This window comes from Notamacropus eugenii, chromosome 1 (genome assembly GCF_028372415.1).
Source record: "Notamacropus eugenii isolate mMacEug1 chromosome 1, mMacEug1.pri_v2, whole genome shotgun sequence".
Classification (NCBI taxonomy): domain Eukaryota; kingdom Metazoa; phylum Chordata; class Mammalia; order Diprotodontia; family Macropodidae; genus Notamacropus; species Notamacropus eugenii.
Genome location: NC_092872.1, coordinates 752,114,447 through 752,128,433, shown reverse-complemented (window position 1 = coordinate 752,128,433; position 13,987 = coordinate 752,114,447). Strand labels below are relative to the sequence as shown.

Genomic DNA, 13,987 nt, shown 5'->3' with positions numbered 1-13,987 from the left:
CCCCACCCACCACCACCCTCAATGCCTCTTACAACATACTCATGTTAATTAGGCCACCCTGTAGAAGGACTCGCTGTCCATAACCTTCATCTCTCGGACAGCCCATTGATGGTGGCATGTGAGAAGAAGATTGTTTTCTGTTTCTTACTGTCTTCTCTCCTTTGTACTGGGCCAAAGATCCTGAACATGAAACTCCTCATGGAGAAAGGATCTCCAAGCTAAGGGATGGAAGGTCAGAGGCAAAGGCTACTGATACTGCCTCTGGCAGCAAACATTTTCCAAGGAGAAGGGGAAAAAGAAATAAATAAAACCCAAGTGAATCCAGGACTAAAGAAATGTGCTTGCCCTCCCAGAAAACCTGGTGATGTCACTGGTAGGAAATGCAAGTCAGAGGATGGAGGATGGGCTCCTTTCTTAGGATTCAGTGATGAAAAGAAGCAGCTTAATGAATATTTTAGAGCGTGATATTATTTATTCAAAAGACAATGAGCAATCTTGCCCTGCAGCAGCTCTGCCTGGCATGGCATTAAAGAAACTCTGGGCTCAAGGCTCACATATGGCCTCCCCATCCCACTCTTTTCAAGTCAAGAAGCATTTATTAAACTCCTGCTATGTCCTGGAGCTTGTGATTAGTGCTGAAGATGCAAAAAGGGAAAGAGGAAACAGGGTCTGCCTTCAAAGAGCTTATATTCCTAAGGAAGGTTAAGATCTATGAAAGTAAAGAAACTTGGAAGATTAATAGCTCCCTACACTTTCCATCTCTCACCTAATAAATGCTAGCAATTATATTTTTTGTTGTTTTTCAGTCATATCTTACACTTCATGACTCCATTTTGAGTTTTCTTGGAAGGGATGCTGGAGTGGTTTGCCATTTTCTTCTCCAGCTCATTTTACAGATGAGGAAGTTGAGGCAAACAAGATTAAGTGACTTGTCCCAGATGACCATCTAGCAGATATCTGAAACTGTATTTGAACTCAGTAAGATGAATCTTTCTATTTCTAAACCCAGGGCTCAATCCACTGAACCACCTACCTACCCCAACACTCCCATAGCCCTTTTAAAATATGATATATTTTTTTGTCTTCAACAATTCTAAGAGATAGGCAATACTATCATTCCCATTTTATGAATGAGAAAGCTGAGGTAGATGTCCAGGATCCTATGAGTAGTGAGCATCTGAGTCAGGATTTAAACTTGGGTCCCAGGTCTCCCTGACTTGAGGTCAAGTTTTCTATACACTGTGCCCTGCAGCTGCCATTGTACACAAGCCATCCCCCACTTCTTGAATATCCTCATTCTTTCCTTCTACCTCTTTAGAACTCTTCTCTTAAGGCTAAGCTTGAGTGTTACCTTTTATAAGAGGCCTTTCTTAACAACCCCACTCCTGCTCCTGAAATTATTTGTTATCAGTTGGACAGTGTACCTATTTATCTATGTACATGCCCCCCCCATCTCATCTGAGTTCTTTCAAGGCAGAGTACCCCATGGCATCAATAAAGATCTTTGGTTAAGGGAATCTTGGTGGTACAATGGCTAGAACATTCGGACTGGAGCCAGGATAGAACTGAAGTCAGCTCTTACCTCAGACACCAACTAGCTGTGTGACCCTGGGTAAGTCACTTAACCTTTGTCAATCTCATTTTCCCTGTCTCTAGAATGAGGTTGCTGAACTGGCCAGCATTACAGTCACTTCCAGAAGTGACATTCAATAGGCCACGGTCCTTTCCAAGTCTACTATTTTATGTCTGTCTTCTACATGGTGTCTCCTGATCCCTTTCAACTCTTTACTCCTTTCCCCAAGAATTACTTGTAATACATATTATATGTAATATGGTATATAATATGTATATATTATATGTATACAATTGAAAACCTTGGAATTATTTTGTATTGAATACATATACATATATATGTATACAAGTGTGTATACATATACATGAATATATATGTATTCATATGTGTGTACATACATATATATATTCATATGAGCATGGTATCTTCTCTGAAGCAATGAAAATTCCCTTGGGGCAGGAACACTTTCATTGACATCTTTCTATCCCTGACACCACTACGTCCTGCATATAGTAGGTACATGATATATTCTTGTTGATTGATTACTTTCTGAGGTCTGTCCCTACTCTGACATTCTCTAAGGTCCCTCTCAGCTCTGACCTTCTCCAAGGTCCCTCTCAGCTCTGCCATTGTCTCCTTCTAAGGTCCCTCCTTTCCAGCTCTGACATTCTTGATTCTGAAGTCCCTCAGATCTGACATTCTATTATTTCAAGCAGCCTCCAGCATCTGTGTACCATCCACTTCCCCCTCCCCCCTCATGAATGCTGAACACTTGATTCCAAGATAAACTTAGATTTGTTGAATCACAGATGATTACTGTGGTGTTGTTTTAACCACAACATCCTCTATGAGAAGAACATTTCAGTACCAGAAGTTGTAGAAGCAAATAGACTCAGGACTTGTGCTACAAGGCATTTCTTCCTGGGTGGGGAAAGGTTTATGTCTGATTGACCCTCTTGGCTACTCTGGGCTGTCTACAGCAGAGACAGGACACTGAGGTTAACCTTTCTATTTGAAAGTATAATAAATGCACCTGGGGTCTATGGGAGGACAGGAGCAAAACCACAACTTCCCTTGTGGTGGGCTCCTCCAGGGAGCTCCAGATGAAACTGGCAACAAAATTAACCCAGATGAAATTAACCAGCAGTCACATGTGCCAGCAAAATGAGGTCTTTCTTGAAACAAATAGACAAGCCATGCTTGGAAAGCTTTGGAAAGGTTTCAGAATTGCTGTTGCGGAAATGGCTGTGTGCTTTGAGTCAAGAGATTAGATCCTGGTTCTATCTCTGCCCCTTGTAGACGTGCAACTTCAGGAGACTCATTTTGCTCCTCTGTCAAATGGAAGGTGGTAAAGGGGCAGCAGGTTTAGAATCAGAAGCCTTCCAGCTTTGTTGTGTGTTTTGATATGACCTTAACCAAACCACTTCACTCGGCCCTGGGTCCTTCATCCATCAAAAAAGGAGATGGGTCGGATGCCCTTTTCCCCTTGGATCAATGTCACAAGAACAAGGTGGAGGAGATATAGTGAGATAACACCATAATTAGAGGGGAAAATATCTGAGGATTTTAATGGACTTTAAGACAGAATGGGAGGATGATATGATATATCTGTCTCCCAAAGCTAAAGGAATTATGGGATGCATTAAAAGAAGGAAAATGATCTTAAATAAGGAGAGTTCTATTTTATTAAGTTCTGGTCAGTCCACATCTACATCTAAAAGGATCATTGATTTAGGGTTAGAAAGAATGTTTGATGTTATTTGGTCTAAACCTATCATTTCGCAAAGAAACTGAATCTCAGAGATCTAAATTTATTTACTTGGTCATTCATTCACTAGGGAGTAGAAGGACTGGGCTGTGAATTCAGGTCCTTGGGTTCCAGTGTTTGCTTCTCAGAACTACAGTTCTAGGAAGGAGACTGAAAAACTGTAGGGTGTCCAGAGTATAACAAAGGCAATGGTGGGAGGTCTTCAGTTGATGGCCTATGGGTGTGATTTGAAAGATCTGAGACTAGGAGAAGAAAAGACTCTGAGTGGGGAGACAGGGATGATTCTAACTTCAAATATATAGAGAATTGACATGTGGAGGAGAAATTAGATTTATTCTTTTTGGTCCCAGGGAGCAGAGCTGGGAGTAGTTGGTTTAAGTTGCACAAATCCAAAGCAATTTGGGCTGCCTTGGGAGGTGGTGAGCTGTCCTTCATGGAAGCTCTTCATAAAAGTATTGGGCAAGCCCTTGCTGGATAAATGGTAGAAGGAAGACTTACATTGGTCCAAGTTAAATAGAATGACCCTGAATTCTCTTCCCGCCTCGAGATTCTGTGACCATGAGACTCTTACCTCTCTATCCCATTATCCTATATATGTCATGATTATTTCATGCCTCAGGAAGAGTGGAGTTGTTGTGAGGACCAAATGGTACAGTGAACAAAGGTATTCTTTATAAATCATTCCATGAAGGTGTTGTTTATGAGAACAAAACCACAAATCTTATTTTTTTTGGAAAGAAACTTTTTAGATCCTTTGGTAGAGAAAGAGCCAAAAAGACCGGGTGACTTTCTCTCATCCAGGCTCTAGAAGATTGACAGTATATAGGATTTAGATGAGGAAACCTGAACACAAACCATACATACACAATTAAGCAATTATGCCAAGAGGGCAACTTGAAAGTAAGTTATGTTGAGATGGATTATTAGTGAATGTATAAACATTCAATAAAATTTGTGCAAAGCTAAAAGGAGGAACACCAAACATAAATTCAGGTGGATATAAAACAAGACCTGGGTGATGGGATCCGATACAAGAATATTTGGGGTAGATCCTATACCTGACGAAATCCAAGATTCCTTATAGTCATCTCCAGTATTCCTGGAAAGTTACTGAAATCTGGGTGACATTCTGGGTTCAAACAACCTCTAACCATATAAAGTTAGAATATTTTCCTGTTGTTCTGTCATTCAATCACGTTTGACTCTTCATGACTCCATGGACCAGAGAACACTAGTCTCTTCTAAATTCCACTATTTCTCAAGTAAGTCCAAGTTCATGTTAATTGTTTCCATGACGCTATCTATCCACCTCATCCTCTTCCATACCTTTCCTTTAATCTTTCCCAAAATCAGGGGGTTTTCCAATGAGTCCCATCTTGTCATTACGTAGTCTAAGTACATAAACATCAGCTTCAGTAATTCGCATTCTAATGAGTAACCTGACTTAATTTATTTCAATATAGTCTAATTTGATCTACTTGCTGTACAACAGACTCTCAAAAGTCGTCTCCATCACCACAATTCAAAGGCACCCATTCTGTGTTGTAAAGCTTTGCTTATAGTTCGAATCTCACAGCCATGCATTGCTACAGGAAAAGTCATAGCTTTGACTATTCAAACCTTTGTCAGCAAGTCTCTGCTTTTTAGTACTCTGTCTAGATTTGTTGTAATTAATAACTGATCAATAATAATCCAGAAAGATGAGCTAGGCATCTCATGGGGGGGGTAGGAAAAATGGTGTCTGAGAAAAAAATAATACAATTTCTCTAGTGTGATTTAAAGATAATAGAGGACTTTCTTCAATACCGCCTGATGAGGCAGTTAGAACGACACTTTACATTATTTTACAGATGAGGAAAAAGAAATTCAAAGGTCGTGTCTGGTCTAGATTCACATGAGTAGGTTAGTAGATATTAAAGGTGAAAGACTGAAAAATTAATTTCCTGAAGTCAAATCTGATACTCTTTCCAGTACACCAAGAGCTGCTTAGATGTCAGTCACATACCTCACCCCTAGCCCCGCTGATCTAACAAAGGGATCAGTGCTCAATATTTGGGTGTGGCCCCCATTGGTGCTGAGTAACTCCTTGGGCTTGTTTGCAGAGTTAACCAAGAGTGTGATATTTGAAGTGAGAATTATTGGTATAATAAAACAAACCTGGCCTGGACATCCGAATTTCCACTGACATCAGCTGAATTACAACCTCTTCATTGGCAGGCCCTGCAGCACAACCAGTAGAGTCAAATGAGTTCAACTGTTATATTCCAGCAGCTTGTCCAAAATATTAGAGATTATCTGAAGATTTGTGGGACTTTGTCCCCTTAGAGGAGAGTCATCCACCCTCCCTTCTGGAGTTTTCTCACCTCAAAATATTCTCCCAAAGGCCAAGTGGAAGAATCATAAAGCAATCCTAGGCATCGATTATGACAGTTTTTTTTTCTAATGGACACAGAGAAATTCCATTCTGCCCTTACAGTTTCCATTGTTGTCATTACAAACTATGAGGCTGTATGGGCCTTATAGTGGAGCTGAAATGACAATTATTCATGAGATCTGTTATCTCTAGAAGAAGATTCATGGACACCATCTCAGCCAACATAAGTTCTGGGTCTGGGATGTTCTCCACAGTCTACTTCTAAGGTTGAGTGGTTGGTGCTATACTGCAGAGTGCCAACATGCATGGGGCACTTAAAGACATTTCATTTTTTCAGAAACATAGAAACAAAATGGAACTGATTATCAAGAATGACTAGTTACCATAGGAATCTACCAGATGATAACTACTTTCCTCTTCCATGGCTATGTCCCATTTGAGCTCATCCTCTTCTCCCTATTCTATCAGTAAGCTCCCCATGGATAGTTTTGGAATGTTCTGGACCACCCCCACCACCCATATATCCAACTATATTGACAATATGTTCTACCTGAGGGCATGGACAAACTCACTGCTAATGGTGTCTGTGCTACTCTATCCAGTCCACATTCTATTTCCAAATTCAACCCATCATTCAAGATCCATTTCAGATGTTTTTTCATCTTTGTACAACATGGTATGGTGAACAAAGCCCTTGACTTTTAGTAGACATTGAGCCAAGCCCTTGCTCTGCTTCTGACTAGCCATGAGACCTTGGGTAAGTTATTGGATTTCTCTGAACACCACTTGTCTCATTTGTAAAGTTGTGGTGACAATTTTTGCTTTACTGAACTCATAGGCTTTTTAGGAGAAAATATAGAAAAAGATGTTTGTGAAGAATGGTAAATACCTTGAAGTACTGTCTTTAACTATTATTACTGTACTCTCTCCTTGACCACTCCAGCTTACAAGGAACACTCTCTCCTTTGGAGTCTGATGGCACTGACTTTTTTTAAGCATGCAAACCTGGCTTTGAATTATCTCTCTGTCATTTACTAGTCATGGAATATTGAGGAAATCACTCTCATCTATCTTGGCCTCAGTTTACTTATCTGTATAATGGGGAAGTTGGACTAAAATATTTCTAAGACCTTTTCCAGATAATAATCCATGGCTTAAAGTTAACAATTATCCCTAAGGATTTCTACTTACAGGGGATTTTTAAAAGCATAGAAACCAGATCCCTTATTTCATAAGTGAGGAAACTGAGGACCAGAGAAGGAAAGTAACTTGGCCAGGGTCATACCACTAAGAAGTATCTGAGATAGTATGAGGATCATAGATTTGGACCTGGAAAGGACATCATTGATCATCTCCTCAATGCCTTTGTTCTACATAATTAAAAATAAAATAAATAAACAAATAAGGAAAGAAGGTAGGAAGGAAGGAAGGAAGGAAGGAAGGAAGGAAGGAAAGGAAGAAAGAAAGAAAAAAAGAAAGAAAGAAAAAGAAAGAAAGAAAGAAAGAAAGAAAGAAAGAAAGAAAGAAAGAAAGAAAGAAAGAAAGAAAGAAAGAAAGAAAGAAAGAAAGAAAAGAAAGAAAGAAAGAAAGAAAGGAAGGAAGGAAGGAAGAAAGAAAGAAAGCTGAGGTTCAAATAAAGGAAGGACTTACTCAGGATCCCAAGGGTAACAAACTGGATTCCAAAGCAGGAATGAGAATCTGTACCTCCTGCTTTCCAGCTCTGGCCTCTACCCCATGCTGGTTCTCTGGCCTTGTGCTTAAAGCCAAAGAATAATAAAGCCAAACCACTGGCCACAGCTTCCTGCCTGCCCTATCTCAGTCACAAAGAGCAGATTTAAGCCCTTGGGGCTCAGCATACTTCCCACTGGCCTCCTTCAGACTGGGATGAAGCAGCACTAACATTGATCCAGATCATCAGTCTATATTTCTGACACTGGAAACATTTAATTTTTCACTCCATGGTCCAGTGGTGAACTGATTGGGCATCACTGAAACAGGGACCTTTTCAAAGGGCATCAAAGAACCTGGAATGGCAAGCTCTGCCTGGCATCCAAGTGCAGAAGGTGAGGACCAGGGCAGGTAAGCACTGCTCTGTGTTCTCTGGGATGCCTGTTGGTATCCTGCAGGAATGGCATTGGGGAAGGGGCAGGGGTCCTTCAATCTAGACTCCCAAAAGGGAGCTATGCTTCCTCTCCTGATGGAAGTGTTCCTGCTCTCTGGGATGTGTGTTCATCCTTCCTTACTGAAGAAGACCATGCCATCAGAGAAATGATGACATGATTTGCACTTGACTTTATTTTGAGTGAGGGAAGGTTGTTCAGATCACCAGACTCACTTCTCCTCCAGAGCTATCTGAATCCAGTGACCAGATATTCATCAAGATGACTACAGATGACCCAGGATAAGGCAATTAGGATTAAGTGACTTGCCCAAGGTCACACAGCTAGTGAGTGTCAAGTGTCTGAGGTGAGATTAGAACTCAGGTCCTCCTGACTCCTGCACTGATGCTCTATCCATTGCACCACCTAGCTGTCCCACTCTCTGGGATACTGAGATGGCATCTGCAAAGGTTAAACTGTCTTGATGCAGAGGCCCCGATGGCAAAAATCCCATAAAAATCTCATATCCCAGAAGGGAACTCAGAGGGCATCTCCATCTACTCCTTCCTTTGACAGATGAGGAAAATGAGACATAGAAATTAAAAGTGGCCTCCCAGAGTCACAGAACAGGTAAGTTGGAGAATCAGGACTAGGATGATAGATTCAGAGATAATCTGATCCAAACCCCTCACTTTTACCAGCTGAGGCCTGGAGCAGGAAGGTGAAAAAGGCCCTCCGGGTAGCACGGGGCAGAGCCCAAATTTAGACTTAGGTCCTTTGTCTGCAATGCAACAAACATGCCTCCCAGGAGAGCTCACTGCTTCAGTGCCCCCATGTAGGGGAAGAGAGGAAGAGAAACCGATAAAAACAAGATCGTGTAGCATCTATTACTGTTATTATTGCGGGGAGGGCAATGAAACAGTGGAGAGATCACCAGACCCGGTGGTCTTTGGAGTATCTCCTCTACACACTATCCCTTCCCTTATCTCCCCTCTTTCCCCCTTCTACTTTACAGGAAAGAAAACTCCGTGAGGGAGCAGAATGGACTCACCCAAGATCGCATAGCTAGTAGCAGAACCAAGGGTCCTTCTTCTGTTCTCTGAATCTAGTACAAATCTCCTTCTACTATACACAGGCATCTGTTGACATCAACTTCCCTCTTCCCTTTGTGTGTGTATGGGGGGCGGGGAGTAGATGGAAAGATCAAGTGACAATTTCTTTTTCAGGATGAGGAGAAATTGGCATATTTGGAAGCACTAGAAAATGAGGCAACCAATAGAAGGAGATTTAAAATAGGTGATGAGAGGGCAATCTGTTGAAGGAGGCAGGCTGGAATGAAATCTGTTGAGCACTTAGAGGGGTTAGTCTTGGTCAAGAGTAAAGTACCTCATCATGTGAAATAACGGTGGAAGAAGAGAGAGTGACAGAAGGCATCTTAACAATAGGTGAGGAAAATGAGAGCAGATCATGGCAAATGGTCTTGATTTTTTTTCTGCAAAATGATGCACATTTCTCAAATGAGAGGGTGGAGGGAAGAAGAGTCACGAGAGATTGAAGGAGGGATGGGAAGTTTTAGAAGAGCCGCCGTAGAAAGTGGGATAGTGAACTGATAAGGGAGGCATAGTAAGATTGCCTAGCAGCAGCAAGAGCCCAGTTGAGGTTGCGTAGCATTCTTGAACATGGAGGTGGTACATCTGGTACTTTTATGGGTGATTCCAAGACCAAAGATGTAATTATCTTTGACTGACTGAGAAGGAGGGGAGAAGTAATTCATAGGAAGTAAGTAGGTTGAGGAACTGAGTGTTTAGGGTTTTTGAGAGAGTCAATACGTTTGTTGAAGCCTGCTATACAGGCAAGATTTGGAGAAGAGAAAAAAAAATTAAGCCATGTACCAAACTCACTGAAGAAGAAAGGGGAGTGACCCAGGGGTCTATTGCTAACAAGATTTCAACTGGGTAGTAGATGACAGTAGAATGAGCATCAAAGGAGGAGAAGTCACTAAGTGACACAGGTGGGAGAACATGAAAGTAACAAGAGCGGAATAAGGAATATTCTCACTCCCCCCCTTAACCAGTGAACTGAGAGGAATGAGTGAAGATGCAGTCACTACTGGACAGGGCAACCAGGGAGGCTGTATCATCAGAAGGAAGTCAGGTTCCAATAACTATTGAATGGAAGAGTGGAAAAAGAAGTGATTTAGGATAAAGGGAAATATGTAGCCTAAGGAGCAGGCCTTCCAGAGGGCATAATACAAAAGACAAGTGGCTCTTGATTAGAACTTTGGCACACAATAGTTCAGGGGGATGAAAATAAAAATTTTTGGTGGCAGTAGAAAATGGTATTTGGATGATGACCTACAGGGGTTCAGAATCATTGAGACATGAAAGGTGCAACCAGGCACAAGAATGTCCATCATTGAATGGAAAGTGGCATTCCTCTTCCCTCAGGGAGCTAGAAATTGAGTTGGAGACAAGTGCAGTATGAAATGGGTAGCACAAGACCAGCAGATCAGATTGAAGGCCCCACGTCAGTAATTCCCTTCCCTCCACAGATGGGAGGTTGGGCAGAAGGAACACAGCAGAGAAGGAAAGCAGAGACTGCACAGTAGTTGAAAGAAGTCTTATTCCTCATTGATTTTCCTCTTCATCTTTCTTTAAGGGAAGCATGGAGCAAAAGATGGAAGCCCTGAGTTTAAAGAGCAGGTTGTTCCTCTCTACAACAGACATTCTCTCTGTTTCTGCTGGGAGATCAGACTGGCAGCAGGAGGTGGGAGTTATCTTGTGCTGGCATAGATGAAAATGCCCTTTGAGGTGGATGGAAGATGCCCAGACTGACCCCTTGCCACTTTCAGTCAAAGGAAGGTACCAGGTGCATGGTCAGAGAAAGGTTTAGCATTTCTTCTCCACTGAGGCTAAAGATCAGATGGAAGCCTGAAGTGGTAGACCACCTGCTCAGGGGGAAGCACTTGGAAATTGTCTCATTCTATACCTGTTTGATCAATAAATACTTGTCATTGATTGATACTTTTGTTACAAAATTGTAAATAATTTTCTGAAATTATTGAAACAATTCACAAATCCAACATCCATGAGTATTCCTGCCTGTTAGAGTGATTATTCATATATTTTTTTACTTTTTTTTCAAATTGCTAATTGAGAAGGGAAACCTCTGACTTCTTCTAATTTTCATTTCTCCATTATTAGTGATCCGCAGCTCTCTTTTATGAGGTCACTAATAGATTTCAGTTTTCCCTTGGGGAACTGTTTGGTTACCCTTTGATCACTTCTGGATTTGGTCATTAGAGGAACTCTACTCTCCCTAAAACTACTGGATGGTTATACATCAGATTCATTCATTCATTCAGTAATTTGCTCATGCAACAACCATTCATTTGGCACCAACTACTTTAAGAGCACTGTAAGCATCACTAGAAATATGATGCATTAAAGCAACATGGCCTCTGCCCTCTACAAGTTTCTCATAATATGGTGACTATATTAAATGTACCAAATTAATAACAGTAATAATATTAAATGCCACCCTTTATATAGCATTCACTATGTGCCAGTCACTGTGCTAAGTGCTTTACAATTAGGGTCTCATTTGAATCTCACTGCAAATTCAATTTATCATTATCTTCATTTTTTACAGACAACAAAACTGAGACAGAGGTTTATAACTTACCTGGGTCAATCAGCGAGTCAGTGTCTGAGCCTGGATTTAACCTCAGGTCTTGCTGACTTGAGGCATAAGACTCCATCCACTGTGCCACCTAGCTGACCCAAATATGAAAATAAGCAATACTGAGTGGAGTGTAGGAAGACTAGGACACTGCTGGTGGACCTGTGAATCAGTATAACTATGAAAAAATAATTTAGAGTTGAGCAAATAAAGTGCCTAAGATGTCTAAAGCCTTTGACCCAGATATTCCATTATTAGACTTCTTGTCCAAGGAGGACATTGATAAGAAAAAGTAGCTATATGCACCAAAATATTTATAGCCACACTTTTGTGGTAGCTAAGAATTGGAAACATGATTGGTTAGAAAATGGCTAAATGAATTATAACCCATGAAGGTAGTAGACTGCTACTGTGCTGTAAGAGACGATGATTGTGATCAATACAGAAAAACACGTGAAGGTATACATGAACTCACGCAAAGTGAGGTCAGCAGAGCCAAGAAAACGATACACATAATGACTACAGCAATGAAGATACCCCAAAAGCAAAAGTGAATGTTACAAAATTACAAAAAACACACACGGCCCCAAAGACGAAATGTAAGAAGGCATGCCCACCTCTTCTTTTGCAAATACGGGATGTCCGTGAATGTCATTTATTGTACATGTTTTTAGATTTTTGCTGTGTATTAATCAGTTTTACTGATTTTTTTTCCTCTTCCTCTTTCTTTCTCTTCTCTTTGAGATATTACCTATTCTATAGGATGACTTTCAGGAAAAATGAGGGATGGAGAATACTGGACAAAATTCTGATGATATAAGATGCAAAAGATCCCTCTCTGTATATCTATAGATCTATAGATATAGATCTATATGCACATATATTCATATTATATATACACTCTGATATATGATATGATATGATATTTCAGATAAAATGCTTTCTCAAACATTATTCACTGTATAGGAGCATATATTTGAGCTGGAAGGTATTTTAAAGGTCATCCAATCTAATCCCTTCATTTTACAGATGAGGTAACTGAGGCACAGAAGTGAAGGGACTTGCTAAAGGTCACAAATAATAAGAGCAGAGCTCAAAAGCTTAGGAATTTTGACTCCACATCTAGTTTTCTTTCCTTTGTACCATCATTATGCCAATGATGACAATGGTAGTATAAGGGTCAGTGAGACTTGGGAAGCACTGAAGGAGGGCTACAACATGAGAGTACATTGATAAAGCAAACACAGAATGATTAAACTTAAGAAATCATTTTTTCTATTAAGATTAAATATTTGGATGGCAAAATTGCCAGCCTGGACCCTGAGAAATGTGTGTTCTCCAATTGATCAATGGTCAAAGGATATGAACAGGGAATTTTCAGAGGAAGAAATTAAAGTTATAATCATATGAAAAAATGTTCTTAATCGCTATAGATTAGAGATATGCAAATCAAAACAACTTTGAGGTACCACATCACACCTATCAGATTGGCTAATATGACAAAACAGGAAGATGAGAAATGTTGCAGAAGATGTGGGAGAATTGGGACACTAATTCATGGTTGGTGGAGCTGTGAACTGATCCAGCCATTCTGGAAGGCAATTTGGAACTATGCCCAAAGAGCTACAAAAATTTGCATACCTTTTGAGCCAGCTATATCACTTCTGGGACTCTGTCCCAAAGAGATCGTAGAAATGGGAAAGGGTCCCACATGTACAAAAATATTTATAGCAGCTCTCTTTGTGATGGCCCAAAACTGGAAATCAAGGGGATACCCATCAAGTGGGGACTGGCTAAACAAGTTGTGGTATACAAATGTAATGGAATACTATTGTGCTATGAGAAACGATGAACAGGAAGACTTCAGAGAAGCCTGGAAAGACTTAAATGAACTGATGCTGAGTGAAAGGAGCAGAACCAGGACAACTTTGTACACAGCAACAACCACAGTGTGTGAGGAATTTTTCTGGTAGATTTAGTACTTCACTGAAATGCATGGACTTAAAAAATTTCCAGTGGACTCTTGAGGCAAAATGCCTTCCACATCCAGAGAAAGAACTATGGAATTGAATTGCAGACAGAAACAGACCATTTTCTTTTGTATTATGTTATGTTTTGTTTTGTTTTATGGTTTCTCCCATTCATTTTAATTCTTCTATGCAACATGCATTTAGTAGGAAGGTACATGTCTAAATTATATAAGATTGTATGCAGTCTCAGGGAGGAAGTGGGGAGGGAGGGAGGATTAAGGGGGAAGGAGTGGAAAAAAACTAAGATATATGGAAGTGATTGTCAAACACTGAAAACAAATAAAATAATTCAATTTTTTAAAAAAAGAGGTATTCATGACATATATTTAGGTTTCCTCTACATTATCAGTATTATCTCTGTTGGTTTCTTAAGTTTAGGTAATCAAGAAAACAATAAATCTAGAGTTTATTTGTATTAAAAAAAAAAAAAGAAATGTGTGGGTGACTTTGCTCTCACCCTGA

General features: G+C 40.3%; 1 long non-coding RNA gene across 1 annotated transcript in view; it reads right to left on the bottom strand.

Moving 5' to 3' along the window:
* LOC140526155 (uncharacterized) overlaps positions 1–7,456 on the bottom strand; it is a 23,646-nt gene extending 16,190 nt beyond the window's left edge. Inside the window, exons 1-2 of the long non-coding RNA XR_011974261.1 lie at positions 7,366–7,456; positions 5,499–5,561 (exon numbers count right to left, since the gene is read on the bottom strand). This is a non-coding gene — a long non-coding RNA (uncharacterized lncRNA). The remainder of the gene's footprint in view (positions 1–5,498; positions 5,562–7,365) is intronic.
* Between the last annotated feature and the right edge of the window lie 6,531 nt (positions 7,457–13,987).